General features: G+C 41.3%; 1 pseudogene; it reads left to right on the plus strand.

Annotated features, from left to right (window-relative positions):
* The first annotated feature begins 265 nt into the window (after positions 1-265).
* On the plus strand, positions 266-6,896 carry LOC110556323 (small ribosomal subunit protein eS24-like; annotated as a pseudogene).
* The last annotated feature ends 5,967 nt before the right edge of the window (positions 6,897-12,863 follow it).

Genomic DNA, 12,863 nt, shown 5'->3' on the forward strand with positions numbered 1-12,863 from the left:
CCAAAGCGTCAATTTCTCAAAAGTGTGTTGTTAAAAATCTAACATGTTTTAAAAGCAGGTTAGTATGTTTTTCCAAAAAAAAAAAAAAAAAAATCAAGGATTATTTCATTACAACTGCAATAGTATTATAGCAAAAAAACAGAAACAGCACAACAAATATTTAGAGAGGGCTGATACATGTCGTAATTTTTGTTTGGGGTTATGTGTGTGTGTGTGTGTACATGCTCTTGAACTTGGTTCTTGTGTATGTACAAGAACCACACAGCTGGCGAGAGCTTTCCCACCACGCCATCTTCCCCACGCCTTCCTGGCTCTTCTGGACCCGGTGTGCTACCTCTACCCCACCGCATCGCTTCACACAGCTCCCGAATCGCTGTTGGTCCTGGTGAGTGTCCCAGTGTCCCTCCAACTACAGTTTCTCGTCCTCGTCACCCTGACCGCTGCTGTAGTGTTAGACCTTTCGCCGTCATCTATATTTGAATTAGAATCGTTTTAAGATATTTTGTGTCTAAGAATATTTGCAACTGATATCCGCTAGGGGAGGGGAAAGCAGTGTTCTCCGATGGAGTGACGCTGGGTACACCGACCACACTCTGGGAAAGGTCTCATGCTCAGGGGTAGTTGGCCTTCTGTGTGCGTCTTCATTTGGTTTGGTAGGTTTGCGTTTGTGGCCACTGGTGATAGCGGTGGTTATTTTGTGATTTTCTTTGTTTTTAGAGAGAGAAAGAACATGAAGTTAGGTGGATAGTATGAGAGGAGCCAGGAGGAGTTAAGGAACGGGAGGACTATAATAAAATATACCACAACAATTTTTTTTTAATTTTTTAATTAATTTTTATTTTTAATATTAATTACAGTTTATTCACTTTGTACCCAGCTGTAGCCCCCTCCCTCATTCAATCCCAATCCCACCCTCCCTCCTTCATCTCCTCCCATGCCCCTCTCCAAGTCCACTGATAGAGGAGGTGCTCCTCCCCTTCCATCCTGTGAATTTATATCATTATATAATGTACTCTCCGTATTCCAGATTATGCCTTAGCCTTTTCCCTCTCTTATCAAACCGCCTTGCTCATGTTTTCATTGTCTCTTGGTAACAACTGTCTTTTTCCTGTATGCTAAATCACACAAAAAATATACATACATTCCTGTGGGAATGGTTAAATATTTTACATACTTTTCTGCATTTTGTTTACTTTTTCCACCTAACAGTTTCAAAACTCTAAATTCAAAGGTTTAATTCTTTTTTAATTTTTTTAACTTTTATTAATTACACTTTATTCACTTTGTATCCCCCATAAGCCCCTCCCTCCTCCCCTCCTAATCCCACCTTCCCTCTCCTTTCTTCACGAATGCCCCTCACCAAGTCCACTGATAGGGGAGGTCCCCCTCTCCTTCCTTCTGATCTTAGTCTATCAGATCTCATCAGGAGTGGCTGCATTTTTTATTAAATTTTTAAAAATTAAAAATGGTTGTTTTCTACTGAGAAAACATAATTTCGTTTGTCTTTTCTGTCATTAGTAGTCATTGATACTCTGTGCTTCAATCTATTATAAAAATTTATGATTTCTATTACATTCTATCTATCTATCTATCTATCTATCTATCTATCTATCTATCTATCTATCTGTGTGTGGGGGCTTACATGCTATGGTACAAGAATGGAGGTCAGAGGACAACCTGGTGGAGTCAGTCCCAAGGATTGAATTCATAGAGTCATACTTTGCAGCAGTCCCCTTTACCAGGTGAGCTGTCTTGCCTGGCCTTAATATGCTTTCTTTATATGATAGGCAAGTTTGACACACACGTACACGCATGCACACACATACCGTCACCCTATCATACTTCTCCCAGGAATTAATCTCTCCTATTATTTATAACCAAAGAGAAACTGAAGCTGTGAGTTGTGCTTTTTGTTTCTGGCCTTTGCATAGGTGGGCAACAAAAATGCCTGAGCTGTCATGTACTGTACCTTTACGTTTGGGACTGAGGCATTTCTGATGTTGTAATGTTATAGTGGATTTATTAATCATTGTCCGTGTTCAGCCACTTCCAGAACTCTTCAGATCAAAATTAATAAGATATGCACAGAAGAGCTGGGAACTGCCTGCTGTGGAGGCATGAAGACCCAAGTGTGATCACCCAGAACCCGTAGAAGAACACTAAGAATAAGGGCACACTCACACATGGGCACACTCACACTCGGGCACACTCACACATGGGCACACTCGCACTCGGGCACACTCACACACTGCACACTCATACAACTGGCACACACACACTACCCACTCACACATTGGCACATACATGATCCCACATAATGGCTGGAGCAGGGGAGGGAGAATCCTGGGGCTCATGGACTGTATAGTCCGGTTGAGTCATCGAGGTGCAGATCTAGTGAGAGACCACGGCTCAAAAAACAAGGTGGGGACCAACTGAGAAAGGCACCTAGCGTCAGCCTCTGGCCTTCGCACAGACATGCTTCCGCATGTGCCCGTGTCCCTGCACATAGATGTGCACACGCAGGAGCACACAGCAACACACACAGCAAAGAAACGCACAGAGGACTAAAATTAAAGCAAGTGTTGGGAAAGCTTGCGGCCACAGCGTGAGCAGGAGCGGTCTGTTCTGATGAAGGCCTGGAACGGTACATGTTCAGTGGCACATGTTTATGAGCACCTGTTATGTCATTCTGAGGGTGATCCATTTTATTGGAAAAGTTTTAATTAAAGCACAATTCTTAAAAAAGAAGACGACATAAAAAGAAGAAAATGGAGGGCTGATGAGAAGGCTCCGCAGTTAAAAGTGCTCCCTGCTCTCCCAGAGGAAATGAGTTGTGTTCCTAGCACCCACTTTGGGACACACTTCCTGCAACTTCAAAGGATCCAGTGTCCTCTCTGGCCCCCCAGGGTACCTGCACATATACGGCATACACTCACATGCACACGTGTGGGAACACACACACATACACACACACACACCAGAAATCGAAAATCATTTGAGAGGTAGTGTATATATATTCTACACTGAAGAAAACATAAAGGACAAAGGAGGATATCGGCCTCCTCATGATGTGTTTATACTGGAACCAAAAAAACTGGTGATTGGATGTTTAATTAGAAGTAAGAACAACACAGCATGAAGACTAACAAAAAGCTGAAAGCAGGAAGATTATGAGAGAGAAAAGGAGATAAGGAGCAAGCCTAAAGTAAGAAAGATAGCAAGGTGAAAAATGATCCAGCCTCCCCGAGAAGCAGCTTTGTAATATTTATCAAGTAATTAAAATATTAATATCCTTTGACCCAGTTATTTTACATCTCAGAAGATAACCTAAGGGGGAAAATGCTGAAATCTGAAAAATAACCATGCTTGACTCACTCTGTGAGTAGTTGAAAGTAAAAAAGTCAGAAATGGCTGCCTCAGTGTATAATCTTAAAAATGATAAAACAGCAGCTTATAGGATTAAAGCAGTTATTTAATTTTTTTTTTTTTTGCAAAACATATGGAGGCATGAGAATCTTGTTGTGTTGTAGACCTAGCTATCCATATGTCCAAGTAGAAAAGTGTGTGTGATGTGGAATCAGTGGATGTTTATAATGATATGCTATGACGGAGAAATACAAAGCTAAAATTAAGAATTTGCTTCTGGGCAAACATTCCTCAGATTTTCCTCAGTAAAACGTGTTCTGAAGATAAAGCTGAGGGTGACTGCAAAGGCTGCAGATGACACTAGAGAAATGTCCCGTTAGTTAACTTCTCTCAAACATTCTCATTAGAACCGAAGGGACAAAAGGTGGTTTGTATTGTTTAGTTTTAAATCTGTGTGTGGGTTTTGTCTATGAGGCAAACTCCAATATTATTTATAAGAGACAAAAAAATTCAAAGAGAATTCTATTGCAGATCCATTGGCAGTTTGGATTGAAAGTGATAGAAATAGCACAAAGTATGTATAGAGAAAGATAACATCATATAAAAATGTGTGCCTTAACAGGTACAGGCAGAGAATTCTGTAAAATGTCACCTGTTCTGGGTAGTGATCATGGAGTGATACTGCCCTTCCCTTCATTTTCCTTACACTCTTCTGTAGGGTAATTTTTTTTTTTTCTGTGAACCTGGAGATCATTGTGTTAAATGAGATAAACCAGACACAGGAAGACGAATCTTATATGACGTGCTCTCTTAAAATTGAACAGAAATTAAAGGTGGAATTGTGATTACCAGACCTCAGGGTAAAACAGAGGGGAGTCCAGGCATGGTGGTACACACGTTTAATCTCAGCACTTGGGAGACAGAGGTAGGAGAATCTCTGTGAGATCGAGGCTAGCCTTGTCTACATAGTGAGTTCCAGGACAGCCAGTGCTATGTAGAGAGACCCTGTCTCAACAAAACAAAGCCCAAAACAACCAATCAAACCAACAAAAAAGAAAGAAAAGGAGGAGAAAGGTATCTGATGGGCACAAAGTTACTTCTAGGAGAAAGAAGTTCCACTCTGCTGTTGCTTAGCTGGATGACTGTGGGTGCTTTGGCGAAAGCGTTTTGAATGTTTGTTCTTGCGGTTTTGTACATGTACATGGTATGTTTGAACATATGTACCTTCACACCCTGCCACTCTTTCCTCCCCCCTCCCTGCTTTTTTTACGATAGGTGAATTGCTAGGTATTGGAAGAGATAGTTATACACAGCCTGGCTTAAACATTATACAGTATATACATGTCCCCAGTACACAAAAGTCCATTCAGAGGCACACTTTTCCTCTGCAGATAAATTCATATTTATTTTAAGTTTTAAAATCTCCACAAATGTTGATTACATTGGTTATCTCTCCAATCAATCAATCAATCAATCAATCAAAAATATGTCAGGAAAATAAGAGCTCAAAAGAAAGCCCACCCCGGTGTGTGTTAGACACACGTTTTCCCTCCTCTCTCCTGTGGGGGCTTGCTCTCCGTCACTGAGCCCCTCCCTGCACAGCATGATGTAAACGTTCGTGATTTCCCACAATGGCCTCTTAACCTCCAGAAATCTGACTAACGATAATTACTCTCCAAAACGAGAGGCATTCTGTTGTCCTCAGTCACGGCCCACTGAGCCCAACTTCCTTCCTAAACTCTCAGAAGCAGAGCAAACCACCATTCTTGGGGGCCTGCCTGTGATCCTATTTTTCTAAAGTGCATAATTATAGCAGGAAAACCGTGTTAATTTTCCTTTTTTATAAAATGGCTATTCATGACCTTTGCCTGTGTTTTGTTGCCAGGCTGGTCATATTTCTCTCATCAGTTTCCTTGTAGTCTTTCCACCCAGGCGATGCCAAAGCTCCAACTGTCCACAGTTGTGATGAGCTTTCTACACGTACTACTTATCTATAATTTTGTTTTCCTATCGCATCTTTTTGTTCGTATTTTTCATTATGTCTATAATGCACATTGCCCACAGTAAACTCAAAATCAGTGCAGGCATTCACGAAGTACAAAGAACAGGCTGATCTGGTTTTAAAAGACGGCTCCTTTGGTTTTTAAAAGTAACTCTGAAATGCAGAAATAAAACCCCTCCTCGTGTCATTACACACATGTGCACTGTAAAACAGTTGACTTCGCAGAAACTCAGAAGCTGACAGCACGGGCGGGAAGGAGGAAGGGGGGAGGCTGGATAGTGGATGTGAGCTACAGTTAGGTAGAAGCAAGCAGCTCTGCGTGCTACTACCCGGGAGGCTGAGCATAGCCCACAGTTATGCACTGTACTGCTCCACAAGCTGAAAGACTCTGAGCATCTTCCCTATGAAGAAATAGTCAATGTTTGAGCAGGCAAGTAGATTAAACCTAATTGGAACATCTCTTATCCATCTCTCTCTCTCTCTATGTGTGTGTGCATATACATACATGCCCATATATATACCTGTGTATATATACAATACATATTATTGTATGTCTACATAATTATATATTAAAGTCATATATTAATAAATTCCATATGATATATATATATATATGTGTGTGTAATATGTTATTATAGATATATAAACATATATCATGGGACTTTCTTAATATGAATGACTTTTGTATTTTTTTGTATCATCTACAAATATTTCTTTGTATCATCTAAGAATAAATTTAATTTAAAATTGCGTTATAGTCCTCCTCTGCAGCTCAGGCACCACCGTGAATGACATGTGATGATCTGGACCAGGAAGCTCATGACAAACCGTCTTCTTCAGAGGAAATGGACTGTCATTGATGGCCTTCATTTTGGCAGGGCAAAGGTGCCAGAGACAGAAATTTGGGCAAAGCCGGCCAAAATGTACAAAACCATGCCAGGTATCATCTCTGTCTTTGGATTCAGAACCTGCTTTGGCAGTGGCAAGATGACTGTCTTCAGAATGATCTATGATCTTCTAGATTATGCAAAGAAGAATGAGCCTAAGCACAGACTCTCAAGACATGGCCTTTATGTTAATTTTTCTTCTCCCAAGAATAGCGGAAGGAACACAGGAACAGAATGAAGAGAGGCAGGACAACGTTGGTGCTGGCAAAAAGCCAAAGGAGCAGATCTGCGGTGAGCTGATCTGCTGCGATGTGCACATTTTTAAGAGGACAAATAAACCAAAAAGCTTTAAAAAATTGCATTATAATCCATTAAATAAGTGAAACTGGAATGCAAGTATGACCGTTTTCTGCTTGCACTCAGATTTTCAATTATTTTTTTATTCTCAAGTGTGAGTAAACTTTTTTTTTTAAGTAACACATAGTGCAAATTTAAAATGTTCACTTTTGGATGAACATTAAGATCTTCCTGTGATGGTTATTTAGATGAATTATTATGGTTTAAGCATTACTTCTGAACTGGAGCTTAGCCTCTAGGCACAGTTAAATACTAATCAATAAAGAAAACTTTTGCCCTGTCAATCATGCTACTTTCATGTGGATTCTTAAATCTTTCTTTATTAGAAAAGCACTGCTTCTTCTGAGGTTTGGTGTTAGGTTCAGGCATTTAACAATTGTTCTTTTCCTTCACTTTCAGAAATATGTAGTCAGTGAGGACGTGACTTATTTGTCTTTGAAAAGTCACCATAACTATACTAAATTTACTCAATGTTTTGCCATGGATGGCTTCACAAAGTGAGGAAGATGCCATAATTATGAAGAGCGAATTAAGCCAATACAACGAAAAAGAAAAGGTGTTTAGTAATGATGACACAGGTATATGGCATAACAATTTGAAATTATACTTAAGCTTAAGTTCTGACTCTATTATCTAGGGTTCATGTTGTTTGGCAACTTTTTAAAATCCATAACTAAAGGTTTAAAAATTAATTATGTGTATTCTCTCTCTTTCTCTCTCTCTCTCTCTCTCTCTCTCGTGTGTGTGTGTGTGTGTGTGTGTGTGTGTGTGTGTGTGTGTGTGTGTGTGTGTCTAGCTGCATGTGGGTACAGGTACCCACAGAGGCCAGAAGAGGTCATCTGATCTGATCTCCTGGACTTAGAGTTATAGAAACTTGTGAACTCTGTGGGTCTTATAGACTTAGGTCAACAGCTTTGCCGGAGACATATGACTTTTGTGTGGCGGTTTGCAGGCAACACTGGGAAGACGGTTCTCTTCTTCCACCTTTATGGGGGTCCAGAGGCTCAAACTCAAGTCACCAGGCTTGCATGACAAGTGCCTTTACCACTGACCCATCTTGTCAGCGCTTATACCAGCATTTCTCAACCTTCCTAATGCTTTGAACTTTTAGTACAGTTTCTGGTTTTGTGGTGACCCCCGACCAAAAAATTATTTCATTGCTACTTTATAACTGTAATTTAGCTACTTTTATAAATCATAATGTAAATGTCTTTGTTTTCTGATGCTCTTAGGTGACCCCTGTGAAAGGCCCATTTGACCCTCCAAAGGGTTGTGACCCACAGTGAAAACCACAGCCTTATGCTTTTGTTCCCCTGGGGGTGGAGGATGAGGTATAAAAGATTCGGGGAAATAAACACCAAACTGAGAGTCCCTGAGTTCTAGAAGGACTTCCAAACTTCAGATAATAGAGAAAGTTGAAATGAAATAAAAATAAGTAAACTTAAAATCATTAAAAACTATTTATAAGGACTCAAAACATAGAAAAGAGACACAATGTGCCCTAGTTTAGTTCCTGTTGCTGCTTTGAAAAAACACCAGGACCGGAAACCACTTGGGAAAGAAAGGGCTTGTTTCAACTTAGAGGTTACATAAAGCGCATCCCTGAAGAAGCCCAAGACAGGAACTCAAGGCAAGAGCGTGGAGGCGGAATCCTAGGCAGACAGCACAGCAGAGGAACACTGCTAACGGGCCAGCTTAGCTACTTCTGTTATACAGCCCAGGCCCACCTGCCCAGGGATGGCACCTCCTACAGTGGTCTGTGCTCTTCTACATAAATTAAAAGTTAAGGACATGCCCACAGGCAAATCCAGTGTGGGCAATTCTTCAATGGAAGGTCCCTCTTCCCAAGTATGTCAAGTTGTCAGGATCGGCTATCATACTATGTTGATTAAAAGACCATTGTATTTGAAAAGATCAAAATGATGTTTTAGAAATACAAACAGCCACTGAGAGCTTCCAGGATGTACCTAACAGGGAAATGGAGTTGTCCAAAGAAGAATTTGTGAACTGGAAGCTACAGTGGAAGAAATTAGCCATAGGACCACTCAATTAGAAATTGAGATGAGGCACTGTAGTTAGAAAAGGAGAAATAAGAGGATGAAGACATTCTAAGAAAAGAAAAAACACTGGAGACTTTTGCCCAATGGATGACAGAGGTGGCTCTTCAAACTCAGGAAGCACAAGTTGTAAACAGGATGAATTAAATAAAGTCTATTCCTACTCAGGTGCTTCAATCTGAACCCCATCTGGGAGAATTCCGTGGGAGGTGTCACAGGGCCAGGTATCACAAGGCTGGGTTTTAAATCAGGGTATTGATACCATCCTTTGCGGGGGGGTAATTTGAGATTGAGATTTAACACAAGAACTTTATGTAGCCCTGACTTTTCTGGGATTTTCTATTTAGATATGGCTAGCCTCAAACTCGCTGAGATCCATCTTCCTCTGCCTCTTAAGTGCTAGAATTAAAAGCATACATCACCATACCCTTCTTTATTTCCATTTCAATACAATATTTCCACAAATCTGGGAGAATGAATTGAAAAGAGTTTTTTTTATATTTATTAGTAATTATCTCAGGTATTCTGTTTCAGTAACATAAAGATGCCTAATACATTCTCTAACTTTAATGTGAGGACTCCATATGAAATGGCAAAATTAGATATGACAGTAAGCTTTTCTCTGCAAGCATTCAATAAGTGGGTTGGTTGCTATTGAGGAACACTGAAAGATGTCAATCAAAAACAAAAACCATGGGCCAAAATAGCCGAAACTGTAAGATAAAGTCATTTACAGAAACTTTTGTAGAGCAAAGGGCATCTTTAGAAAACCTTCAGATTGCTATGAAAGGGGGTCCTGAGGAAATTTAGCGCGGACACGTCAAATCACCTTGGACTGCTCCTGTACAAGTCTGGGGAGCTTTAAATAATAAAGTGGAAGTGATCATGTCCCCTTCATCAGCTCTGTTGCATTTTCCTGGGAATTACTGCTTGTCAGCAGAGGAGGCACCCAGTCTGCAGGAGAGGCTGCTGGTTGTCTGCCTCCTGGCGCATGAAGGACAGATACAGACGAGAGAGAGGACATTACAGTAGTAAATTGCATATTTCAATGCACACTGTTCAGGAGCAATGCTGGAACCCTCATGCGAGGCTTAATTTATGGAAAATGATGAAAAGCCGGGCTTTGTTATGGTCTGGATCCAATTTGCTTTTGACGGATTATACATTCTTCCTTGAAAAACAACGTGAACAATACCAGTAAGGTCACAACACTTACCCCGTGTCACCAAGGTCAGCATAAATCTTGACTGTTCTGCCATTGTCATCTGCTGAAGTCGTTCTGCCAACTCCTGATGAGGTCAGAATGCTGAGAAGTGACTGTTTATTCTGTCCCTCCTGGGAGAGAGCACAACTGTTCACAGAGCATAGCAGGCACTGGATAAGTATTTTAACGGGTTGGTGCCACCTCTTTTTACCTTGTTATACCTTCTCATGGTACTCAAATTGCTTACATGACATGAATCACCTCTCTCTCTCTCTCTCTGCCTGCCTTTCTCTTTTGTCTTCTCAAGAAACGGTTTCTCAGTGCAGCCCTGGCTGACCTAAAATTCAGAGATCTGCCTGCCTCTGCCTCCCAAGCGCCAGGATTAGAGGTGCACACCACCACTGCCCAGCAAATCATCTTAGGGAGGCTAAGATCCAAGTGAGAGTCATCAAAAGTGATGATTCAGATATGTAGACACGTGTTTGCTAATTCACCTTGCCAGAAGTTACAGCCCATCAAGCTTCTCGTGCCAAGACTTCCGCCAAGGTAAAAACAGAATTGTAGCTGGTGTTAGGTACTTTGTGGACTCTTCTTTCTTCCACCCTTCTCCATCCCTCTTCTTCTTCCCTTTCCACCCCTAACACTAGATAAGAGAGAAGAAAGGATAGAGAGGGAAGGAAAGGGATCCCTGAATAAAATCAGGGTTTGGAAAGGGGGGCGATGTTATCGTTAGACTACTTCCTGCTGATTAGGGGCTTTGAGCTCCCTGGGGTAAGTTTGCTCTTTGCCATCAGGATATCTAATTTCTTCTTGTTGTTTCTTCTTTGTGCATGACTACTTAACAGACTGAGACCAACAGCGACCAATTACCCCATGGGGGTTTATCATTTATACACCCTCTGAAAAGTTCCCAGAATTCCAAACGTCACATAATCACAGAAACTATCTGCAGCTGGCTATCAGACACCCCTTCTAGAGCACAAGGCTAATTGTAGTCAGCTGCTTCGCAGCAGCCCCATATCCCCCCACCTTGGATTAAAACAAAAACGTATTTTTTATAATGGTTCTGTGCTTTTAGAGAAACCAAAATTCCAAAATCTTTACTACACCGAGTTCTCAGCTCAAAGGGAATAAGAAAGAGTTTAGGCTGGGACCAGAACATATGTGAGTGACCACAGTCCAGGAACATACAGATTTAGATTACCCCAACGCCATGTTGTCCAATGTGGAAGTAATTCCATGGAGGTTCATAGCAACAGAACAAAGAGGGTTATAGGTCAAGGTTTAAAACATGCCGGTGGGAACAGTAAGTGGGTGGTTACAGCCAAGTGGGAGAATATAAACTACAGGCCCAAGAGGCTGTATGATAGTACTCATCCCTTTGATTGGTGGAGAAAGGAGTTCTGTTACACATTCCACAGGTTTTTATCTGTTGTCAGGATTTTGGGCCTGGCTAGTAGCAGCATGTAAGGTCTGACACAGATATAGTCAAGGGATGACTATTTTGGTAGGCTACAGATCACCCAGAATAAATTGGGATAAGGCTCTGAAATGTAATGTGACAAACTTTGAGGTTTAGCCCTCAGCTTATTTTCAGGAATTCTGGTTCACACTTTCCAGATCACATTGCTACCCCAGTCTTTCTACCCTTGCACAGCCCCACATTATTTCTCCTCACAGATTCATCTACAGCCATGTCTCTCCCAGTACTTATACAGTGAATATATCTCTCATCTTGCCTCTGAGGAGTTGGTTGCTGTAAAGGCACCTAATGATCCTGTTCGAATTCATCTTCTTGGTAACTGCCTCAAGCTGCTATCCTAACATCTGCTCAAGGCGTGACTGAGCACTGTCCCGGGGACAGTCTGCACATGGCATATATCTGTATAAACTCCTCTTTGAGGTTGGACATAGCCTCAGTTCCAGGGCTCTAAGCTGTTTCTCCTCTCTTGCCTTCTATAGACTCACCTAACCACTCTTATTTCCACTTCAAAATCTCATTGTATTTTCTCTTTTCTTATCTTCTTCTTTTCTCCTTCTTCTTTTGAGACAGCGTTATTCTGTGTAGCTCTGGCTGTTGTGAAACTTGCTCTGTAGACCAGTTTGGCCTCAGACTCAGAGATCTGCCTTCCTCTGCCTCACAGGCTCTGGAATTAAAGGGGTACACCACCACAATCTGGCTCTCTCTTATTATTTTAAAAACAAGCAAACAACCAAAATTTTTGTTTCTTTAAAGTTTTGTGTTGGCAAAGCCCTATGAACCTACTCCAAATTGCTGTGCATATTTTGTTTGTGCATTATTTTAACCAACTACTACATGGGTAAAATTTAGCACATTTAAAGTTTAGCGCCTATCTCTGGTTGCTCTGAGTAAGTCTCCCTCTCTCTATTTCCCTCTCCCTCTCTCTCCATCTCTCTCTCCCCCTCTGTCTCTCTCTTTCATGTTTTTTTTCCAGACAAGGTTTCTATGTGTAGCTTGGCTGTCCTGAAACTCACTCTGTAGACCAGGCTGGCCTCAATCTCAGAGATCTGCCTGCCTCTGCTTCCTGAGCACTGGGATTAAAGGTTATTTGCCATCACCACCAGGCAAGTCTTAATCCCTATTCATATTGTTGTGAGGAAAGGAGGAAGAAAGTGGCTGCAGGAAGAATGCTTCCAAAGAGAGCTAGGTCAAGATCTGAACAAATGATGTCACATCTGGTAGCCATAAGTTAAATGAGAACCTGTTCTCCAGGCCCACAATGGACTGTGACAGGAAGAGAAGACTTCAAGAAATGCAATTTTCATCCTTGGCTGGCAGCTAACTCCTGGATGATCCCCACAACCACTTATGCTTTCTGATCCCCACTTTCTAAAATGCTAAAGGTTATAGCTGAAAATATAGTCAACCAGCTGTTCGCTGACATCAGGCGTTATTTTTCTTCTGCAATCAACCACTAAGATGTTACAAGAAGTCATGGTATAGATTATTGCTCACAAAGAAAATGTTC

Source organism: Meriones unguiculatus, chromosome 10 (assembly GCF_030254825.1).
Source record: "Meriones unguiculatus strain TT.TT164.6M chromosome 10, Bangor_MerUng_6.1, whole genome shotgun sequence".
In the NCBI taxonomy this organism is placed as follows: domain Eukaryota; kingdom Metazoa; phylum Chordata; class Mammalia; order Rodentia; family Muridae; genus Meriones; species Meriones unguiculatus.